The sequence below is a fragment of the Macaca nemestrina genome, chromosome 15 (genome assembly GCF_043159975.1).
Source record: "Macaca nemestrina isolate mMacNem1 chromosome 15, mMacNem.hap1, whole genome shotgun sequence".
Lineage (NCBI taxonomy): Eukaryota > Metazoa > Chordata > Mammalia > Primates > Cercopithecidae > Macaca > Macaca nemestrina.
Genome location: NC_092139.1, coordinates 64,774,656 through 64,786,113, shown reverse-complemented (window position 1 = coordinate 64,786,113; position 11,458 = coordinate 64,774,656). Strand labels below are relative to the sequence as shown.

Here is an 11,458-nt window from a genome sequence, read left to right as displayed (position 1 = left end):
TCCCAGCTACTCAGGAGACTGAGGCAGGAGAATGGCATGAACCCACGAGGTGGAGCTTGCAGTGAGCCAAGATCCGCCACTGCACTCCAGTGTGGGCGATAGAGCGAGACTCCATCTCAAAAAAAAAAAAAAAAAAAAAAATTTAAATCACATCTAGTATCTTCTCAGACAACAATGGAATAAAACTACGTATCAATAACAAGAGGAACTTTAGAAACTACAAATACATGGAAATTAACATATTCCTGAATGATGGTCAATGAAGAAATTAAGAAGGAAATAAAAACATTTCTTCAAGTAAAAAATGTTGGAAACACACATCTCAAAACCTATGGGATACAACAAAAGCATTGCCATGAGGGAAATTTGTAACAATTAATAACTAGAGTCAAAAAGCAGAAAGACTTCAAATAACCTAATGAGACACCTCAAGGAAAGAAAAACCAAACCCCAAATTAGTAAAAGGAAGACAGAATAAAGATCAGAGCAGAATAAAACAAAATAGAGACAAAATCTACAAGGAAACAATCACAGGGAAAGTTGTGTGTTTTTTTTGTTTGTTTGTTTTATTTTTTTTTAAGATAAAGAAAATCAATAAACCAGTAGCCAGACTAACCAACAATACAAAGAGGAAGCTCAAATAAATAAAATTAGAAATGAAAAAGAAAACATTACAACTGATTCCACAAAAATGCAAAGGATCATTAGAGACTCTTATAAGCAACTACACACTAACAAAGTAGAAAACCTAGAGGAAACGAATAAATTCCTAGATGCATTTTATATAACAAGATTGAATCATAAAGAAATACAGGCTATTCAAGACATGGTGGCTCCACTAGGTGATATGTTCTCTTAGCAGCTACCAGGGATCCCACCACCCACACTGGAGCTCCGGGGCCAGGCTTCACTTCTTCAGGCAGCACCAGATACTCTGAGACCTTCTAACAGTACCGGGTGAATGAGTTGGAGTCATCTTTCAAGGCTTGCTTAGCTTCTCTGGTGAGTGAGGACTATGTCAATGGCATTGATCAGGAAAACATTTAAACTGGTGTTGATCAGTATATCTAGGAGTTTCTGGATATTGCAACACAGGCAGAATGTTTTCCTACAGAAAACGATTGCAATTATTTGTCCAGACACCAGAGCAAGTTACCAAAGAGGATATCTCAGAACTAAGGAATGAATTACAACAGAAACACACACTGTCCAGAAGCACTTGACAAAGCTGAGGCATTGGCAACAGGGGCTGAAGGGCATCAAATGTGCAGCACAGAACACCAGCCAGCAGCCCTCAGGGCTCCTCCGTGTACCTCAAGCAGGCATCTGCCAACATCCCTGCACCCCAGAAGCTGACCTGAGCACAAAGGTCAAGGCCATCAGCCCAAGATTGGGCTGGTGTCTGAGGCCGCCCTGTGCAGACAGTTAGCCACAAATCCCTTCTCGTGAACTTGGGATTTTGAATGAAGGAGTTAGTTTTATGCTCCCACCTAAATTTTTTTCACTATTTTTATAAGCTGTTAATGTCTTAAGTACTTTACACAATGCCCAGAGCTTGAGTAAACCAAATTCTTTTTCTCTTTAGCACAGTTAAGACTGTCAGTGTGGTGACACTTATAGATTCTGTGTTTTTATGTTTGTATGACTTTTCATTTTTTTGTGTGTATTTCCTATTATTTGATCTGAGGGAAAAAAAATTGCAATAGCCTGAGAATCAGGGGATTAGGATTTTGGTTGTAGGCCTTTTATGATAATTACCCTTCAGTGGTAGTATAGAAAAATATGTAAATTTGCTGTTTCAAGACTTCAGAATACTTCAGAAGAGGAATCTAATGCAACCATGTTTGTAATGCGTCCAAAGCTCTTAGAATGGGGATTTTTTGTGTGAATAGGTCAGAATAGGATTAAGGTTTCCTGGGTTAGGGTAGTCACATTACGGTAGGATCCTTAGGTTGAGGCTGACTTTTATTCAGGGTAAGGTTATATTTTGTGTGGTGTTGGTTTACTTTTTGTTTTTTTTATAGGGAGGGACATAGTAGGATCAGTGATATGCTAAATTTTGTCATGTTCTGCAATAAGGAATCCATTTAAGTAATGGGGCAGACCCTGTTCTCAGTAACATGACAGTTGGGGCATAGGTGAAGTATGAGAGGCTAAAGCTTGCTCTGATTATCTTTTTTTGTTTTCAGTTTTGTTTGCTTATATTGTTTTTATTTTACATTTTGGGAAGAGAGAGATTTTCCATTAAGAAGATTTTTGCTGTGGAGTTGATTCCAAGGGACTGGGGTCTCAGGGTGGAGGTGGGCTTGTGGGTGCGATCCTTGGCTACTTAACCTCCACCAAGAGCATGCGGCGCCTCTGCCTTTGGGAAGATATTTTGCTCTCTCGTTCGTTCCACAAGCCACCTCAGATACTCTGTTGAATTGCTGTTAAGAAATACAAGCATTGTTTCAGGCTCTCGTTGCGTGAGGTTTTCCAGTGTTTTATGCAGTCTTTTATTAGATTACATCTTTTTACTCAGAACAAATGCTTCACTGTCATCTGAGCAGGGAGTACTCCTGTGGCTCAGTGTTTGGCTCACTTTGTTTTCTCCAGCCTTGAAGGTCCCTCCCACACACACTGACATCCATTCATCTCTTGATCTGACCTAGATGCCACCTGGTCCCTAAAGCCTCCCAGCACCTTTTCTGCTGCATCCCTAGGGCACAGGACTTTTATCTCTTCTATCGTCCTTTTTAGGTTCTCCCTTGTGGGTTAGTCATTTGTATCTGTCTCCCTGCCCATCACTAATTGTACACCCATAAATATTAGACATTATTCCCTTTGAATATACCAGGACCATATGTTATTTATCCTTATAAATGACAGCTATTACTCTGTTTTGTCTGTGTATATACAGTATCTGGCATTGAACCTGTGATTAATTGCCTGAGACCAATGAATCCCGTCTGTTAGAATGTATAGTTTAAACAAAGCTTTTAAAACCCACATTATATTACCTCAAGGTTGTTAGCCTAGTCATCTAATGGTGATTCAAAAATCTGATTAGCAGCTTTAGATTTCTTGATTAAAGACCTAAATAAACTAAGTTTTAGGCTTTTTTTTTTTTTTTTTTTTTCTGAGATGGAGTCTCACTCTGTTGCCCAGGCTGGAGTGCGATGGCGCGATCTTGGCTCATTGCAACCTCCGTCCCTCCAGGTTTAAGCAATTCTCTGCCTCAGCCTCCAGAGTAGCTGGGATGACAGGCACGTGCCACCACGCCTGGCTAATTTTTTGTATTTTCAGTAGAGACGGGGTTTCACCATCTTGGCCAGGCTGATCTTGAAATCCTGACCTTGTGATCCACCCAACTTGGCCTCCCAAAGTGCTGGGATTACAGGCATGAGCCAACGCACTCGGCCTTTCTTTATTTTATTATTATTTTTTTTTGAGACAGAGTCTCACACGGTTGCCAGGGCTGGAGTGCAATGATGCCATCTCGGCTCATTGCAATCTCAGCCTCCCAGGTTCAAGCAATTCTGCCTCAACCTCCTGAGTATCTGGGATTACAGGTGCCTGCCACTATGCCCAGCTAATTTTTTTTTTTTCTATTTTTTAGTAGAGATGGGGTTTCACTGTGTTGGCCAGGCTGGTCTCAAACTCCTGACCGTGATCTGCCCATCTCAGCCTCCCAAAGTGTTGGGATTACAGGCCTGAGCCATCGCGCCTGGCCAGTTTTAGGCATTCTTTAAAAGAGGTTTTTAGTGAAAAGATTGGAAACTATTCTCAGTGAACTATTTAGTGCTCAGTGAAAATATTTTGAATTAATGTATATACCAGTTATTGCCATTTCCCTATTTAATTCAGAAGTTTTTTTAAATAAATAGAAATTTTTCAATCTTGAAAAAAAAAAAAGGCATACAAAAACCTGAACAGACTAATAAGAAGTAACGAGATTGAATCCATAATAAAAAGTCTCCCAAGAGTGAAAAATCTAGGACCAGATGGCATTGCTGCTACATTCAACTTCAAAAGAACAACTAACATTAATTCTCAAATTATTCCAAAAACATGAAGAGGCAGAAATTATTTCAAACTTAATCTATGAGACCAGCATTACTCTGATACCAAGGAAACAACAGCCAAAAAGTCCCTTACGAACATACAGTAAAAATCTTCAAGAGTACTAGCAAACTGAACCTAGCAACACATCAAAAAGATACCATGATCAATGGGCTCTACCTCAGGGATGCAAAAGAGGTTGAACATATGCAAATCAATAAATGTGATATATCACATCAACAGATTGAAAGACAAAAACTGTGATCTTCTCAATAGATGCAGGAAAAGCATTTGATATAAGTTAACATTCCGTCCTGATAAAAACTGTCAACAAATTAGGCATAGAAAAAACATAACTCAACATAATATAGGCCACATATTACAAACCCACAGCTAACATCATAATGAATAGGGGAAAGCTGAAAGTCTTTCCTCTAAGAACTGAAACATGAATCAAATGCCTACTTTCACCTCTCTTATTAACATAGTAGTGGAAGTCTTAGAATCAAGCAAGATAAAGAAATAGGCATCCAAATTGGAAAACAGAAAGGCAAATTATACCTCTTTACAGACAAGATGATCTTAAATATAGAACATTCTAAAGACTTCACCAAAAAACTTAGAATAAACAAATTCAATAAAGTGACAAAAAAAAAAGGCAAGATAAATTAGTACAGCCATTATGGAAAATGATACGGAGGTTCTTTTTAAAACTACAAATCGAACTGCCATACAATGAAGCAATCCTACAACTTGGTATCTATTCAAAGGAAAGGAAATCAGGTGGGGTATGGTGGCTCATGCCTATAATCCCAGCACTTTGGGAGGCTGAGGCTGGTGGAACACTTGAGGTCAAGAGTTCGAGACCAGCCTGGCCAACATGGTGAAACCCTGTCTCTACTAAAAATACAAAAATTAGCCAGATGTGGTGACGCACACCTGTAATCCCAGCTACTTGGGAGGCTGAGGCAGGAAAATCATTTGAACCTGGGAGGCTGAGGTTGCAGTGAGCCAAGATCGTGCCACTGCACTCCAGCCTGAGTGACAGAGCAAGACTCCTTCTCAAGAAAAAAAAAAAAGAAATCAGTATACCAAAGGAATACATGCACCCTAATATTTATTGTAGTAGCACTGTTCACAATAGCCAAAACATGGAATCAACCTAAGTATCCATCAGTGGATGAATGAATAAAATATCCTATATATACACAGTGGAATATTATTCAGCCATAAAAACATAATTAAATCCTGTTATTCTACACCAAAATGGATGGAACTGGAGGTCATTATGTTAAGTGAAATAAGCCAGGGACAGAAACACAAGCATCACATATTCTTACTCATATGTAGGAGACAAGAAAGTTGATCTCATGGAGGTAGAAAGTAAAATGATGGTTACCAGAGGTTGGGAACAGGGCAGGCCTAGGGGAATGAAAAGTCATTGGTTAATGCATGGGAACATAGAGTTAGATGGAAGGAATATGTCCTAGTGTTTGATAGCACAGTAGGTTGGCTATAGTTAACACCAATATATTGTATATGTCATAATAGCTAAAAAAGAAGATTTGAAATGTTCCCAACACAAAAACAGTAAACGTAGACAAAAACTGCCTAAGTACTCTGATTTAATCATTTCGTATTGTATGTATACATTCCAATATCACATGTACTTCATAAATATGTATCATTATTATGTATCAGTAAAACTTTTAAAGGAAACTATTATGCTAAACAAAGAAACCAGACATAAAATACCTCAAATTGTATGAGTTTACTTACTAAATTTCCAGAAAGGCAAATCTTAAAAATAGAAAGTATATTAGTTGTTGCCTAGGGGTGGGAAGGTCAGATGAAGAATGACTACAAAGTGAACTTTTGGAAGTGAAGGAAGTGCTCTAAACTAAATTATGATGATCACTGCACAACTGTATGAACTAAAACTCATCAAACTGAATACTTTCCATGGTTAAATTTCAAAGTATGTAAATTATACCTCAATAAAATGTTATTTTTAAAAAAGGATTAGGCCAGGCACAGTGGCTTACGCCTGTAATCCCAGCACTTTGGGAGGCCAATGCGGGCGAATCACTTGAGCTCAGGAGTTCAAGACCAGCCTGGTCAACATGGCGAAACCATATCTCTACTAAAAATACAAAAATTAGCTGGGCATGGTGGTGCACGCCTATAGTTCTAGCTACTTGGGAGGCTGAGGTATGAGAATCGCTTGAACTTGGAAGATGGAGGTTGCAGTGAGCCAAGATGGTGCCACTGCACTCCAGCCTGGGTGACAAAGTGAGGCCCTGTCTCAAATAAATAAGTTAATTAATTTAAAAGGATTATACTCCATGACCAAGTGGGATTTATTCCTGGAATGCAAGGATAATTGAGTATACAAAAATCAATCAATGCAATATACTACATTAACAAATTGAAGGGAGAAAACCACATAAACATCTCCATTGATGCAAGAAAATCATTTGACAGAATTCAACACCTCTTTATGATTAAAAAAAATTCAATAAACTAGGAATAAAAGGAAACTATGTCATGGGAAGGTAGTTTCTGTAAAGGAAACATAATAAAGGCCATCTATAAAAACCCACAGCTCACATCATTCTTAACAGTGAAAGACGAAAGTTTTTCCTCTAGGAGCAGGAACAAGGCAGGAATGTTCGCTTTTATCTCTTCTATTCAACATAGTACTGGAATTTCTAGCCAGAGCAATTAGGCAAGAAAAAGAAAAGGTATCCAATTTTGAAAGGAAGAAAAATCATCTCTGTTTGTAATTATGATGTTTTATGTAGAAGATTCCACACAAAAAAAACTGTTAGAACTAATAAATAAATTCAACAAAGTTGCAAAATGCAAATACAAAAAAAAGAGGTGGCCAGGTGCAGTGGCTCACGCCTGTAATCCCAGCACTTTGGGACGCCGAGGTGGGCGGATCACAAGATCAGGAGATCGAGACCATCCTGGCTAACATGGTGAAACCCCGTCTCTACTAAAAATAAAAAAAAATTATTCAGGTGTGGTGGCAGGCGCCTGTAGTCCCAGCTACTTGGGAGGCTGAGCCAGGAGAATGGCGTGAACCCAGGAGGTGGAGCTTGCAGTGAGCCAAGATCGTGCCACTGCACTCTGCACTCTAGCCTGGGTGACAGAGCGGGGTGACAGAGTAAGACTCCGTCTCAAAAAAAAAAAAGAAGTGACCTTGAATTGGCCAACCTAAGTCTTCAGTGTCTGAATAGAGCTGGAAATAGAAATTATGTTCTCATCTAAAAAATTTAAAAATTATATAGTTCAGGCACCAAATTCTGGCAATTCCCAATCTAATTTGCATTATCTATGCAAAGACATCTAAACAGATTGTCATTGAATAATTTAAATAACCAGAGTCACAAATTAGTATTTCCCTACTTCATTCCTATCCCAAGGAAATACCCTCACCATGGCAAAACTTTCTCCAATAAATCTGCCCTGATGATGAAATTCATTTGCCTCCACAAACTGATCAAATATTTATCTAGACATACACACACATCTCCCACCCAACCCCCACTTGTCTCTCTCTCATTCACTCACAATTTGGCTTATACTTTTTAAACTACTTTATTTTTTGAGACAGGGACTTGCTCTGTCACCCAGGCTGGAGTGCAGTGGTGCAATCTTGGCTCACTGCAGCCTTGATCTCCTAAACTCAGGTGATCCTCCCTCCTCAGCCTCCCAAGTAGCTGGGACTACAGGCACACGCCACCATGCCTGGCTAATTTTTGCATTTTTTGTAGAGACGAGGGTCTCCCTATGTTGCCCAGGCTGGTCGCAAACTCCTGGGCTCAAGTGATCCTCCCACTTCAGCCTCCAAAAGTGTTAGGATTACAGGCATGACCACTGTGCTATAAGAGAAAATTTTACTATTTTTAATTGGTTTAAAAAAATATCTAAGACGTAGCCTTTACATTTATTTTGATGTTTTAAAAATTGCAGGCTGGATGCAGTAGCTCATGCCTGTAATCCCAGCTGAGGCAGGATTGCTTGAGCCTAGGAATTCAAGACCAGCCTGGGCAACATAGCAAAACCTCATCTCTACAAAAAAATATAAAAATTAGCTGGGTGTGGTGGTGCATGCCTGTAGTCCCAGCTACTTGGGAGGCTGAAGTGGGAGGGTTGCCTGAGCTCAGGAGGCTGAGGTTGCAGTCAGCCAAGATGGTGCCACTGTCCTCCAGCCTGGGCAACAGAGTGAGACCCTGTTTCAAAAAAAAATTATATTAAAACACACAACAAAATTTACCAACTTGGTCATTTTTAAGCATATATTTTAGTACCATTAAATACATTCACAATGTTGTGGAACAGATCCCCAGAACTTTTGCATCATGCAAAATGGAATCTCTATAGCCATTAAACAACTCTCCATTTTTCCCCTTCCCTCCACACCCTAGTAAATACCATTCTATTTTCTGTTTCTATGAATTTTTCTACTTTAGATTACTCATGTAAGTGAAATCACACAGTCATTTTGTGACTGGCTTCTTTCACTTAGCACTCAAGATTCATCCATGTTGGAGCATGAGACAGGATTACCTTCCTTTTTAAGTCTGTATAATATTCCATTGTGTATATATTATGGGCCTTCCATATCCATGGGTTCTGTGTCTGTGGATTTAACCAAACTCAGATTTAAAATATTCAAAAATACATTAAATTTCACAAAGTTCCAAAAAGCAAAACTTGAATTTTCCCTGAGTCAAATACTAAGTCAAATCCACACTAATAAAGTTATATGTAGGCACTGTACTAGGTATTATAAGTAACCTAGGATTCAAAGCAGTGGTTCCAAGCCCCAGGCCATGGATGGGTACCAGTTCTTAACCTGTTAGGAACCGGGCCACAGAGCAGGAGATGAACAAAGAAGCCAGCAATTATTACCGCCTGAGCCTCACCTCCAGTCACATCAGCAGTGGCATTCGATTCTCATAGGAACATGAACCCTATTCTAAACTGCACACGCAAGGGATCTAGGCTGCACACTCCTCATAGAATCAGACTAATTCCTGATGATCTAAGGTGGAACAGTTTCATCCAAAAACCATCCCCCTGACCCTGTCTGTGGAAAAATTGTCTTCCACAAAACCGGTCCCTGGTGCCAAACAGTTAGGGACCGCTGTTAAAGTATATGGGAAAATGTGCCTAGATTATATGCAAATACTATGCCACACTATATAAGGGATTGGAGCATTTGTGGATTTTGGTATCTGCAGAGTATCCTGGAATTAATCCCCTACAGATACTGAGGGAAAAATGTGTCACATTTTGCTTATCCATTCATATGTTGATAGACATTTGGGTTGCTTCCGTCTCTTAGCTGTTCTGAATAGTGCTGCTATAACATGGGTGTGTAAACATCCCTTCAATACCCCGCTTTCAATTATTTTGGGTATACACCCAGAAGTGGGATTGTTGGATCATATGGCAGTTTTAATTATTTGAGGAATTTCCATGTTGCTTTCCAAAGCAGTGGCACCATTTACAATCCCCAAAAAGGTGCACGGGGTTGTAATATGCTCACGTCCTCACCAAAACTTGTTATTTTCTGTTTTTCTTGTAGTAGCCATCCTAATAGGTATGAGGTGGTATCCCAACAGAATTTTGGCTTGCATGTCTTTAATGATCAGTGATGGTCAGCATCTTTACATATGCTTCTGGGCCATTTGTATATCATCTTTGATGAAATGTCTATTCAAGTCCTTTGCTATTTTTAATGTTATTTGTTGTTGAGTTGTAATTCTTTTTTTAAATTATTATTACATTTATTGATACTGAATATTTATTATCTGTTATGTACCAAGCAAAATGGACACACTATCAGGAGATAAAACCTGTAACTTATATGTAAGATGAAACTTATATTGATTGAATTATTGAATTTTTTTTAGTATTTGCTAGATACCAGGCAAAAGGCACAGAAACAAATTATCTGTTCACAGTTACTTTTAACTCTTTCAGCAATGCCTGAGTCCTCTTTATAAAAACTTCATTCTACTAAGTTAGCAACCATTCATTTTTTTGGTTACTCTTCATGTATAGTTTTCTCAAGTGTCCATTCAAATATTGCATAATGGTGTAGACCATTTAATATTCCAAACATAATCTGAAAGACTAGAAGAATCGCCATTAATTTCATTTGTGTTTGACAAAGCATCATCCAATGGAGTAAAACCCTTCCTTTTGGTGGCAGTGGAACGGTATGATACTTGGTTGCCAGACGTCCATTTTTAGTAAACGCCAAAGAACTGGGGTAGAAAACACCACAAACTATGCCAATCAGTGAGCTTCTGAAAACACAGTTTTCCTTGCTTATATTATCTTGAAGCAGCATCTGAACAGGAAGTTTGAGAATATTCCAGAGAAACCAGTTGTTGTCCCAAATGATGCCATTTGATATATTTGGTGTCATTTCTTTTCTAAGGTAGTCAAAATTTTTTTCTATGATTTCTATGATCACTGATCTTCTGAGTTTTGCATCTTCTAGAGAAGGACTGGGTTGACCATGCATAGATGCGGTCATCTTGACATCCTTGGGCGCTTCCTCAGTTCCTACCCGCACCACACCTGAATCCCTCAGCTTAGCCCCAGCCTCATACCCGAACACTGCCATTTTGGTATTCTTTATACATTCTGCACATAAACCCCTTATCAGATATATGATTTGTAAATATTTTCTCCTACACTGTATGTTGCCTTTTCACTTTATAAATTATATTCTTTGATACACAGTGGTTTTATTTATTTATTTATTTATTATTTTTTGAGACAACCTCACTCTGTTGCCCAGACTGAAGTACAGTGGTGCACTCTCGGCTCACTGCAACCTCCGCCTCCCAGGTTCAAGCATTTCTCCTGCCTCAGTCTTCTGAGTAGCTGGGATTACAGGCATGTGCTACCACGTCCAGCTAATTTTTTGTATTTTTAGTAGAGACAGGGTTTCACCATGTTGGCCAGGCTGGTCTTGAACTCCTGACCTCAGGTGATCTACCTCAAGTGATTACAGGCATGAGCCACCATATCCGGTGATACACAGAAGTTTTAAAGTTTGATTTAGTGGTCTTTAAATTTTTGAATGCTTTACAGGAGACATAAAACTGCCATACTACATGAGAACTCAAATGGTAAGTACTTAAATAAATATGAATTCTGGATCATTAGATTCTAAATGGGAGGCATGCAACAGATAGAACTGGAAAGTTCCCTGAAAGGACAGGAGAGCAGACTGCACCCTCTGGTTCACCCTCCCAAGGCTCAGTGCTTCCCTCTCTGTCCCAGGCCCACTGCAGAATCTCTCAAAATAGACATATCCTGGGCAACCCACCAGACTTGTCACTAACAAATGTATGCAGGATTGAGAATGGCTCCAAAAGCAAAA

General features: G+C 39.1%; 2 pseudogenes; one reads left to right on the top strand and one right to left on the bottom strand.

The window, feature by feature from the left end:
- LOC139358582 (mediator of RNA polymerase II transcription subunit 28 pseudogene) lies at positions 1 to 2,842 on the top strand (annotated as a pseudogene).
- A 7,185-nt stretch (positions 2,843 to 10,027) lies between these two features.
- LOC139358888 (complex I assembly factor TMEM126B, mitochondrial pseudogene) lies at positions 10,028 to 10,809 on the bottom strand (annotated as a pseudogene).
- Positions 10,810 to 11,458: the final 649 nt, after the last annotated feature.